Genomic DNA, 13,474 nt, shown 5'->3' with positions numbered 1-13,474 from the left:
TGATGAAAGTTGTAATAGTTTTAGTTAATATGAATCATTTCACTGCTAGTCTTTGGAGATACATTACTGCAATCAGTAGTTATAATCGACACTAATATCCCACTTGTACAGCTACATTTTGGTCGAAATCGGACGGTTGGTTTGAGAGTTACGGGTGTTTGAATTGTATTTGAGGGCTAGAAATCATCGTCCAAAACGCAGCTAGAACACGTTTATGACAGGCGAGCGACAGCCGGGGTCGCGGGGTGGGGGGGTGGGGGTGTACTTTTTAAGAAGTTCTGGCGAAGAAATAGTTCCCTCTTTAAAAAGCTGTATCTCAGTTGTTCATGGGTGTACGATCAAAACAATTAGTGTTCTGGAATCACCAAGACTTCATCTATCATACTGGCACTTTTGTGTGCAGAGTTTGCACTTTTTGGGAGCAAACTACTCAGAAAACTGCTGAAATCAAAAATAACTGCCAAACGGTACAATTTAGCAACTTGACCCGTCCAGGCAAAATTGTTGGGAATTCGACTGTGCATCTGTACAAGAGATTTGGAAGTGTTGGAACAATTATTTCTTGAGATATTTGCTGTCAAACTTGGAAATTGTGGAATTAATTTTGAATTATCTCCCTTTGCTATTGGGCCTAGAGCCTAGAGATTTTTAAGGGGAATATCTGCACCTCGGTGGGCATCTGTGTGATATTTTGTAAGCAGTTCGGAGCATTGGTATAGGAGGTATGTTTGGTACAAAAATCGGCGGAATAATAAATAATTATAATAATAATAATCCGAACGATTACAATAGGTCTCGTGCCTAGAGGCAAGGAGCCCTAATGATGGACTTCCTCATCGATAACATCTATGTACAATGAGGGGTACGGCATGTAAGCTTGAGCCACCCCAAACCCACCAATTGTTGCTGATTTCCTTATTGCTCACCTGCATGTCAATCAAGTCTGAATATGGTACTTTGACCAAAACGTATTTGTTTCTCACGACCTTTCTGGGCTGGTTCTTGTCCTTTCTTCAGAAGGATGATGAACGAGCAAGAAGAACTAACCCAGAAACGTCGTGAGAAACCAATAAAGGTGATGTTATCCATAACATTGTATTGTATCACTACACCAACTTCTAAATGCCTTTGAAGAAGTTCACAAGTTGATATTATATGTAAGCTTCAGTTAAAGCGATTATCTGACATAGTTTGATTACCACCTAATACCCAGTTCCATTCCACTGACTTACCCACATATGCAAAAAATTAACGGAAGCAGTCGGAGAACGCTTCATCTGTTTCATAGTCAGATCTATCCATTTAGAATCACACCGACAAAATCCTCTCCACCGAGAAAGCCTAGTGATGTCGGGGTTGTAGTCAAATGGACCGAACGACAAAATGACCCCAAAGTCAAATGGGCTGAAATCAAAGTCTGCCAGGGCCTAGATTTTCGAAGCTCTCTTAACGCTAAGCTAGTCGTAAGTTAATGTTAATGTATGGCACTTACGACTAATTTAGCGCTAAGAGAGCTTCGAAAATCTAGGTCCATAGCTGAGGATGTTATTGATATTGTTATGATATTATGTTTTAATGCTATATACGTCAATAAAAAATGAAAAACATTTGTAAACTGTTTTTTGGTTCGGCCCATATGACTAAGAATAAGGTCCTGTTGACATTTTTTCACAACCCATTTGACTTTCACCACGACCCATTTGACTTTTTTTCCCATCGGCCCTTTTAGCTTGGCACTTCTCGGCCCTTTTGTCCTTCGGCCCATTTGTCTAGATCCCGTGATGTCGCACTGGTAGCAAAATGTTTTTTTATCAAAAATAGAATAACATAATTTCAATGATTTGTTTGATTTTCGAATGTTCTCATCCGATTCCTCATTACTTCGATCATCTTCTCCTACTTACAATTACTTTATCATGATTTGAAGTTTATTTTAAGAACTAGAAATTCCCAGAAAATAATTGATTTTTCAAACTTTTTGCGAAGTAATAGGGAAAATTTGGAAATCTTTAACAGGTAATTAACTATTAGAGTTATATATTAAAAAATCGAAATTTTGAATTTTTGAAAATTATGTAAAGTTATGAGAAAATATTCGAAGTAGCTAGAGAAAAGTGGATTATAAAAAAAAATAGCTTAAAATTACGAGAAAACAATCAGACTACGGGCTGATAATGATTCAGACTACGGGCGCGTACTACTGATATTTCTAGAAACTTAAGGAAGTATCACTGAAAACATTGAAAATGATCATCAAGTCGACAACATTGGTATTTGTGTCAAAGAAAAACGGATTGTTTGAGTCGCAGCCTATATGTTGCCCCTGTCGTAATCGCTGTGTGTGAAACGGCACCTGTGAAAAAATGTTCCACTGAGAATTCTGTTCCCTGTGACACACCTTACCATCTGTAAACGTTGGCGGCCATTGTTAAGCTAGGAACATATTTAACATATTTCCATGTAACTTTGATCTCACAACACCATACCAAGGACAAAGTTTTGCAACATCAAGATCCAGGCTAGTCTGTCATACAGACCCTGAAGCAAATATATCCAAGAATCCCCCGCAAGTCTAGAAAATGTGGCAGGTCTAGATTTCCACAGCTTCAGGAAATTCTTCTGAAAATGAAGAAAGTCTCAGGGCTCCTTTTCATTATATTTTATCTTTTGTACTATGAGCTTTTTTCTGTAAAATGTGTTTATTTCAGAGACCAGTTGTTAGTCTACATCCAGGCCAAAGTAACCTACTGGAGGAACCTATCAACATTTGGGTCAAAGGTCCTGAATGTAACTCGCCACACGTCTTGACCGGAGGGAGCGGTTAGAGTGATAGGTGACTTGTCAGTAGGGTTGAATATAGAGGGCAGTGAGATCGGTGTTACAGCAGTTTAAAACACGTTTTCCAGACTACAATACCGTTACCAATGTAGCGACAGAGCTGCCATGGTTTGATGAGTACGTTGGCCGTTGCAGATTGCGTTCTCTTGCTTGATATATACAATGAGTACTTTGGCCGTTGTAGAGTGTGTTCTCTTGCTTGATATATACAATGAGTACTTTGGCCGTTGCAGATTGCGTTCTCTTGCTTGATATATACAATGAGTACTTTGGCCGTTGCAGATTGCGTTCTCTTGCTTGATATATACATTGAGTACTTTGGCCGTTGCAGATTGCGTTCTCTTGCTTGATATATACATTGAGTACTTTGGCCGTTGTAGAGTGTGTTCTCTTGCTTGATATATACAATGAGTACTTTGGCCGTTGCAGATTGCGTTCTCTTGCTTGATATATACATTGAGTACTTTGGCCGTTGTAGAGTGTGTTCTCTTGCTTGATATATACAATGAGTACTTTGGCCGTTGTAGAGTGTTATCTCTTGCTTGATATATACAATGAGCACTTTGGCCGTTGTAGAGTGCGTCCTTTCGCTTAATACAACGAGTAACGTAGTCGTTCAATGGTGTGTGCTCTTGCTTAATACAATGTTCATCTTATCCGTGGTACAGTGAGTTCTCTTGCTTAATACAGTGTGTATACCTATCCCTGCTACAGTGAGTTCTCTTTCATAATACAATGTGTATCTTATCCGTGGTACAGTGGGTTCTCTTGCATAATACAATGTGTATCTTATCCGTGGTACAGTGTGTTCTCTTGCATAATACAATGTGTATCTTATCCGTGCTACAGTGTGTTCTCTTGCTTAATACAATGTGTATCTTATCCGTGGTACAGTGTGTTCTCTTGCTTAATACAATGTGTATCTTATCCGTGGTACAGCGTGTTCTCTTGCTTAATACAATGTGTATCTTATCCGTGGTACAGTGTGTTCTCTTGCTTAATACAATGTGTATCTTATCCGTGGTACAGTGTGTTCTCTTGCTTAATACAATGTGTATCTTATCCGTGGTACAGTGAGTTCTCTTGCATAATACAGTGTGTATACCTATCCCTGCTACAGTGAGTTCTCTTTCATAATACAATGTGTATCTTATCCGTGGTACAGTGGGTTCTCTTGCATAATACAATGTGTATCTTATCCGTGCTACAGTGTGTTCTCTTGCATAATACAATGTGTATCTTATCCGTGCTACAGTGTGTTCTCTTGCTTAATACAATGTGTATCTTATCCGTGGAACAGTGTGTTCTCTTGCTTAATACAATGTGTATCTTATCCGTGGTACAGCGTGTTCTCTTGCTTAATACAATGTGTGTTTTATCCGTGGTACAGTGTGTTTTCTATTGCTTAATACAATGTGTATCTTATCCGTGGTACAGCGTGTTCTCTTGCTTAATACAATGCGTATCTTATCCGTGGTACAGTGAGTTCTCTTGCATAATACAGTGTGTATACCTATCCCTGCTACAGTGAGTTCTCTTTCATAATACAATGTGTATCTTATCCGTGGTACAGTGTGTTCTCTTTCATAATACAATGTGTATCTTATCCGTGGTACAGTGTGTTCTCTTGCATAATACAATGTGTACGTTATCCGTGGTACAGTGTGTTCTCTTGCATAATACAATGTGTATTTTATCCGTGGTACAGTGTGTTCTCTGTCTTAATACAATGTGTATCTTATCCGTGGTACAGTGGGTTCTCTTGCTTAATACAATGTGTATCTTATCCGTGGTGCAGTGTGTTCTCTTGCATAATACAATGTGTATCTTATCCGTGCTACAGTGTGTTCTCTTGCTTAATACAATGTGTATCTTATCCGTGGCACAGTGTGTTCTCTTGCTTAATACAATGTGTATCTTATCCGTGGTACAGTGTGTTCTCTTGCATAATACAATGTGTATCTTATCCGTGGTGCAGTATGTTCTCTTGCTTTATACAATGTGTATGTTATCCGTGGTACAGTGTGTTCTCTTGCTTAATACAATGTGTATCTTATCCGTGGTGCAGTGTGTTCTCTTGCATAATACAATGTGTATCTTATCCGTGGTACAGTGTGTTCTCTTGCTTAATACAATGTGTATCTTATCCGTGGTGCAGTGTGTTCTCTTGCATAATACAATGTGTATCTTATCCGTGGTACAGTGTGCTCTCTTGCTTAATACAATGTGTATCTTATCCGTGGTACAGTGTGTTCTCTTGCTTAATACAATGTGTATCTTATCCGTGGTGCAGTGTGTTCTCTTGCATAGTACAATGTGTATCTTGTCCGTGGTACAGTGTGTTCTCTTGGATAATACAATGTGTATCTTATCCGTGGTACAGTGTGTTCTCTTGCTTAATAGAATGTGTATTTTATCCGTGGTACAGTGTGTTCTCTTGCTTAATACAATGTGTATCTTATCTGTGGTACAGTGTGTTCTCTTGCTTAATACAATGAGGACAAATGTCTCCGAATTTTGCGAGAAGGGTGTCTCATACCGCTGTTACATAAGGTTTCATAGATTTGTACGCGTCTCAACAGCAGAAGTATCCAATATGAAGCCATTTTCTACAGCCCTCCGACAATGATTATAGAGGCACGTAGTTTTAGAATGCTTTGTGGCCCACGTGTAGCTCATGTAGCTGCCTATAACGTCCTTGCACTCCTTCTCGTAGTTCCATCTCTAGTCTGTCTCACAGTCCCTGAACCACATTATTTTCCCCACTGCCAAGCTCTCTCTGCAGTGCTAAAGCCCCAAATAAAGCAAGTCTAGATTTCCTCAGGTTCTGAATCTCTGGTCTCCCTGGGTCTCCTTTTCAATTTAAATTGGCTTGTTTGTTACTGTCAAAATTATATATATTCAGAGACTAACCATTAGTCTATTCCATCTCAAGTAGGGATACTTTCCCATCTTCTACAGCAAACAACTCTCTGATTTCATTTTGGCACCTTCATGTCGTCAATAACATGATTGTAAGTAACTCTTATCATCATGTACATTGGTAATGCAATAAGTAAATGGCGGAAACTCTCTGCTCACTGACCTGTGTGGGACTTCCTGCTGTTTTTAGGGGGCGTCATCAACATAAATCTCTGGCCGTTTCAGGTTGTAGAACAGCCGTGGTCGTCTAGTGGTTAGGACTTTGCGTTGTGGCCGCAAGAACCCAGGTCCTGGTCACGGCATCTACACTTTTAGTTTTGGATATCAGCGTTCTTTCATTTTATGATTGAAGCAAAAACACCTACTTTCAGAACCCGGCCAATTTCAAAATAGTGCATAAAAGCGTTAGAAAAGAATTCTGATCATTCCGCCACAGTATTCTGGTGAACAGGGTTAGGGTAATAGTTGGGGCATCTAACCCTAGCCTTAACCCCAGCCCTGACCCTGACCCTACCCCTTATTTATTTCATTAATAATTCACTCTCATTTTGCTTTACTTATAGTATGTTTGGAATTAATAAAAATCTTATTTACTGTTTTTAATTGATGTGGCTGGAACGATCAGAAGTCTCACCGACCCTTTACTATTCAAAGGTTACTAATTTAAGATCATTATTTGAGTAAACTGACTTTGGAAATGAGGACAACTCAGTTACTTTAGTGTCACTACTCTTTAGATCGGTCAGTTACCATAGGAAGGACTCTCGTTTCGTATAATTTGTATGTAATGTGACCTCGAGTAGTATTCTTTATTTATTACCCGTGAGGGAAGTTTGTGTACACATCAGAGGCACGTATAGAAACAGACATACAAACATAGACAATAATATTCAAGACATCAAAGAATACATGTAGAATCCCTAAAAGTTAAACATAATAAGTTATGTTATGACAGTAACTTCGAGCCTTACACAACAGATAACGGAATAGTTAAGATGGGTTTAATAGACATATGCTAAAAGTTGAAATGTAAAGAATATATACCATATCCTATCAAATGTGACGTAATACAAAAATCAAAGACTTTTCAAAGCGAGTTCCAAGAATTCCCATACAGTCCTTATCATTTAGTCCGTCTGTTTTTAGCGAGCACTGTTCATCTTTTAGATCAAAATCCATTTCGAATTTCAACTTTACTTCCCCAAACAGTGACGGAGTTTCAGCTTATCCATTACGGCAATTTCAGATGAGCTATAATCTTAAATTAATCAATTTGAATTAAAAAATATTTTTCACAGCACAAGTTATAGGAATGAATGGACATGGCACAATATAAAGGAAACCTATAACAGTAGTTTCATTAAATTATTTACATATAGTCAATGAAATAGTGAACAGTGTGTATTTCTACTCTTTTGCAAATGCATATATCTCCAGGTGACCTAACAAATAAAAGCCTTTCGTCCATTGTGCATGCAGAAGAGTTAAAATTTGAAACTTGGCATTCTGCTGTAATTTGAATGATCCTCACCCTTTTAACAATGATTTCTAGATGTATCCCCTTCTTTTAGTATTTGTTTATAATTCATGATGAAAAATAGCAAACTGTGTTTTTGCTAATTGGCTGCTAATATGGAAATAAAAAGATGTTTCAGCAAGGTTTGAAACTGGTGCTTGAAACCTAATACAACATGGAAACATTAAAAATATTATTCAAAGTAAGAGAAATGTGAACTGAGGAATATTAAATATTTTTGCATAAATGACATATGAAGATGATTAATTCGTTAACTCATTAATCAATTCATTCCTAAATTCAATACGTCTTACTAGTATTAATAAACTGTGTTTTGTGAGCAAAACTAGAACGAAAACACACATGGAACTGTCATAGTGACAGCAATAATCCTATCATATGGAGCAGTGAAAACTCCCCTGCAATTCCTTTTAAAACAGCTGTGGAATGAGCAAGGGTGGACAGTCAGTCTAAATTGGAAACGAATCTCTCCATACTCTCGTTTCAATTGGCTAAAATGTATGGTAACCCATGAAAACTCGTTGTACACAAACATTCAACGCGGTTCGGAACACATGTTTTATTTTTTTATGAAGGGAATACCCGATGCGTCACAGGTCACATGATTCAAAATGGCGACGCCTACATGCAAGAGATCGACTGAGATGTTTGATGGCTTGCAAATATTTACCTCTGGGTATTATAATAACAAAAATAGGGAGCACGTCTAGGCATAAGTACAAAGAAGTCATACATATAAGTTTCTCGTGCGCAATAATCGTAACCGGTGCAACAAAGGATTTCCTCCAGTACGGCCTGTACTGAGTTGCTTCATAGCCCCAGATAGCATTCAGACGTTGGCCCAACGTTGGCAATGTTGGCAAAACCATTGCCAACATTGGACCAACGTCTGAATGCTATCTGGGGCGTTCCTGTTGTTAGCGCTATGTATTTAGCTAATCCATAATCTACTACTACTACTACCATAAATGTTGCCAGAGAATACTTGATAGCTGATCAGTTGAAGGAAAACATACAGGAATATTGAGAAAGGCTATGGCAGATTCGCTTCAAGTTATGATGAAAAGTCAGGGTAACTCTGATATGCGGTATCAGAAACAGGGATGCCACCAGAAGAGACAGTTACACCTTGTTTCGAGATCACTCATAGACTTTCAAGACGAGACGAACGTATTTGATGAATTTCTCCCGAAGAAGGCACATGTGTGGAATCGAGAGACTTCGAGTGATATCTGTATCAGAGATAACGATAGACTGGAAAAGGAACTGTTACAACAGAAGTGTACTGTTTATGCTGCTGATCACAAGACTCGGAATGAGCAGTTGGAAGATTTAAATGAGACGCGTCAGAGCCAATTATCACGACTAAACACAGCTCCTGCTGTGACTGCTTCTTCCCAAGCAACTCAGCATGGTACGTCTACAGTCACGCCGCCTGTGTCGACAACGCCAGTGTTGACACCCAGCCCAGAAGAGAGGAAAAGTAGTATCTTTATTGCTCCATGTAGGTCATCTACCCCACATCAGTTCCGTCAACTCAACATTCACAGTAACTCCCTGAGTGTCAAGCGGCATTACACCATGAAGCAGGTGACTTCCCTTGCCTATTTAGCAAAGGCAAACAAAATTCTGATAGGATTGCACAACCCTGATAAGATAGTGTCATCTACCCTGAATACACGTCACATGACGGTATTATCAGAACATGTGTGGACATACAGCATGGCAGTGGATGAAGATCGGGATTTCATATTCATGTCCACCATTAAACCATTACGCTCAATCAGCCGCATGTCTACACATGGGGAAGATTTCACTGTCATCATTGACTTATCAAACTACAGTTGTCATTTATTTCAAATATCTCTTGACACAAAGAGAAAGACGATATATGGGTGTACTGGCGGGTTACTGTTCTCTGTGACATATGATGGTCAAGGGCTGAGAACATTAGCCGCAGGAACCAAATACATGCTATAACCCTGGATCAGACAGAAGGTGTGTTGTATTATAATATAGAGAAAAAACTGATGAAGATGACTGTGTCCAATAATGTGAGTACAGAAGTGACCACACTGAACGCCGTCCCCTGGAACCTGGGACTGTATAGAGGCACCATCTACTACAGTGGCTTTCGTTCTCCCATTGTAGGTGCAGTGGATATGACAAATGATACTGTGGCATATACTCTCCAGTCACTCAGCATGGAGGGGGCTAGTACTTTCTGTATGTGTCTGATTCCCTAAATTCTTTAATCCATATGTTACCAGCAATTACGAAAACACTCCACTCGCACAATCACCGGTCTCAAATCACTATAACAGTCTCGGACAGAAGCAGTTCAATTGATGACCTCATCGTCACGGAGACGAATATTTAGAGAGACTTTTTTGTCAATCATTGTACAATTATATGACACACCATGCAAAGGATGGGTAATGATAGTGACGTGCTGTGTACACCTCAACATTGAAAGGGTCATACTGTTTATGTTGTGTCACGTGATTTTCTGGTCATGACAACGCCAGGCACTTTTTGTTAACTTGTGTACATGGCTGCAGCCTGGTTCCCTTGGTCTGTTGCGCCTGCGCTAACGCCCAACAGTGTGTGTGTGTGTGTGTTATTACATAATGTCTGTAACGACTGCGTGTATGCTATCCATAATGTCTGCATGTAGCGTGTGTGTGTGAGAGAGATAGATAAATGAGTTATACATAATGTCTGCATGTAGCGTGTGTGTGAGAGATAGATAAATGAGTTATACATAATGTCTGCATGTAGCGTGTGTGTGTGAGATAGATAGATAAATGAGTTATACACAATGTCTGCATGTAGCGTGTGTGTGTGAGAGAGATAGATAAATGAGTTATACATAATGTCTGCATGTAGCCTGTGTGGGTGTTTTATACATAATGTGTCCACGTGTATTTGATCTTCCATGTTTGCCCATCATATATCAAATGTATTGGCTCGTGTCATTTGAGGTTGGATTGGCGTCCATATCACAGTACACCCTCATCTGCATGATGTTTTTACTAAAGGATTTGTGTAATGTAGCAAACGTTGTAGCGGAAAAATAAATAGCCCAAGTAATTCTGTACTCTGTCAAATCTTATTTTCTTTTTATCTTCATGTCTACAGTTTTGATACTTTCTTGACATGATATTTAATACACTTGAGGCATTTCATGACATGATTAATCATTGATTGTACTGACGGTTGACAGTTCGTATATTATCTTAACTCGACTGGACGGGTACAAGATGTACAAAGAAAAAGAAGAAGCTAAGAGTATATTCTAACAGGATAGACTGATACTGATACATTCCTGAACATTGACTATTATTAAAACGGGGGCGATGGGGTACCCTAGTGGTTAAAGCTTTGGCTTGTCACACCGAAGACCCGGGTTCGATTCCCCACATGGGTACAATGTGTGAAGCCCATTTCTTATGTGCCCCGCCGTGAGATTGATATTGCTGGAATAGTGCTAAAAGCGGCGTAAAACTACACTCACTCACTATTAAAACACAATTGTATGAGGTTTACCTAATCTTAAGAGAAACAACGTAATAAAATTACAACATTGTGTCTGTGTGCGTGTGCGTGTGCGGACGATAGGCTTTGTTTCCAAGCAGTCGTGCAACACATCAAATATTCAGCCATATCACATTAAACGTTGTCAGGTCTGGGGTGGGTCCAAATTTTCTACCCGGATACCCCACCTCCTATTACCCTACCCTACCCGGGTACCCGTTATGTTAATTCCTGACATCAAAGTTAAAGAAATGGCAATATATTCTTCAGCTCGGAGGCTAAAATTCAAGTTTTTCAATATCGTAACCATGTATTCTATATTATTATGTGACTGTAATTATGTCTAAATTTTCAAAGACAATACAACTTTTTAATCATGAAAGAATAACACATAACATTGTTTAATCTATTTAATAGTCACATGATCATAACGGGTGCGGGTATTGAGTCGCGTACCCGGGTCCAACTGATTACCCAACCGTCCCGGGTATTCAGGTTACCCGTCCCAGCCTTAAACCTTGTGTAAGCAGACACATTATGCATACTTTGCAGTAACAATAAACTGATAAATTCAGAAATGTTGCCACTAAACAACTCGCTTACTTCACGCTGTCTTGGACCCGTGATGGTCCGGGTTAGAATTGATCTTCAGTAACTGATGCTTGTCGTAAGAGGCGACTAACGGGATCAGGTGGTCAGGCTCGCTGACTTGGTCGACACATGTCATCGGTTCCCATTTGCGCAGATCGATGCTCATGCTGTTGATCACTGGATTGTCTGGTCCAGACTCGATTATTAACAGACCGCCGCCATATAGTTGGAATATTGCTGAGTGCGACGTAAAACTAAACTCACTCACTCACGCTGTCTTCAAGTGTATTTGCGGTGGTGCGACGTCGGTATGAAGACGTACGAAGGAGAAAAATGCACTACGCTTAAAACAGGCAACTACTGAGGCCCATTGGTCTGTATATTATTGGCATTTGGTGAGGGTATTCCTGAATCTGGTGAAAGCCGTGCTTAAAATGGTCACACGTAGTGGTTGATAATATTGTCAAAGGAACATATTACAGTTTGGATGACCCATGTAGATCCGGGTTAGAATTGGTCTTCAGCAACCCACGATTGTCCCGATTAACGGGATCGGGTGGTCAGACACGCTGACTTTGTTGACACATGTCATCGTATCCCAGCTGCGTAGTTCGATGCTCATGCTGTTGATCACTGGATTGTCTGGTTCATACTTGATTATTTACAGACCACCGCCATACAGCTGGAATATTGCTGAGTGCACACGAAGTCAGTGATCTAACCCACTCAGCCAGCGTGGCCGCTACAAAATAAGAAGTCTGACAACTGGTCATTCGACCACTTTCTAAAGGCATTGTGTATATATTCCAGGTATATGAACGAGGACGTTTAGGGTTTCGGATACCTTTCATCTATAAAATATACTTTCAATTTACCGAATTGACCTCAAGCTTTGTTTTCTCGTCAGTGAAGGGGTGAATTATCCAGTCTACCGATTCCAACTTCAACTGATTTGTGGCCTGGGCTCTATGCTAAACAACACACCACGATTCAGATTACATGTAAAGCTACATGGGGCTCGGAAACCCACCTGAATATTATATATTCTAGAGTGAGTGAGTTTAGTTTTCGCAATATTTCAGCAATATCACGGAAGGGGAAGAGAGACACCAGAAATGGGCTTCACACAAATGGGGAATCGAACCCGGTCTCCAGCGTGGCGAGCGAACAGTTAATTAAAGGCTGCCCCACCATCCCTTGTGTTCTGGAATATACGTATCATCATTTCACAGGGTGGAAGCGCTGTCCACACGAAATGTGGAGTTGCCCCAAAAGCAACTCCATTTCCTCGCTGGACAGTGAAAGAAGGACACGTGGCACAAGAGTAAAGGTAGGTTTTTCCTCGCATTTTCATTATTTTGCAAGTACACCAGGTTTTGCCATTTGGCAGAAGGCTCTAGAAAGTTACAGATCATTCTGTAATTGCTTGACACCTCTATATTTATTGCAATTGCGCGTTGAGCGAGGGCACCCTCCTGAGTATCGAAACAAGATCGCGGAAAATGATCGTTTAAACACGAAATATGACATCCTCGTCAGCAGACACACCTTTTTTTGCTGTCAATTCTTAGATATAGTGATTTTAGGTCTTCATTCACAGTTTATGCTTTAATGCGTCAGTATTTTTTCAATTATCGTCGAAAAATCAATCTGTACATTTTATATGGAGTTGTTCACGTTTAGCAAACAAACTGTCCATTGTGTTGTGATTTTACTGTCCAGGAGTTGACAGTTTGTAGTTTTAACCGTCATGTCATCAAACGTTATTCTAGACACAGGGGCGTGTCACGCACCTATACATGTCTTTCTAACGCTGTTTCTTAGCGTGACACGCCCCTGCGCTTGCCAGCGTACGTAAACACGACATGAAAACGAAGCTAAACAAGAGTGACCTCCCTTTCAAGTCACTTTCGCGCGTACAACCGAAAGTTAATTTATTCAAAATCGTGACCGTTATGTATGTTCATTGATGATAGATATAGATCAAGTACTTCGGTAGATGTCGTGAAAATACAAAGTAATTATATATAAACTAATGAGACCATAAAT

The sequence above is a fragment of the Haliotis rubra genome, unplaced genomic scaffold, assembly GCF_003918875.1.
Source record: "Haliotis rubra isolate DU_JTF1 unplaced genomic scaffold, ASM391887v1 Scf296, whole genome shotgun sequence".
Lineage (NCBI taxonomy): Eukaryota > Metazoa > Mollusca > Gastropoda > Lepetellida > Haliotidae > Haliotis > Haliotis rubra.
The sequence above is the reverse complement of the archived record's forward strand: the minus strand, read 5'-3'. Positions refer to the sequence as shown.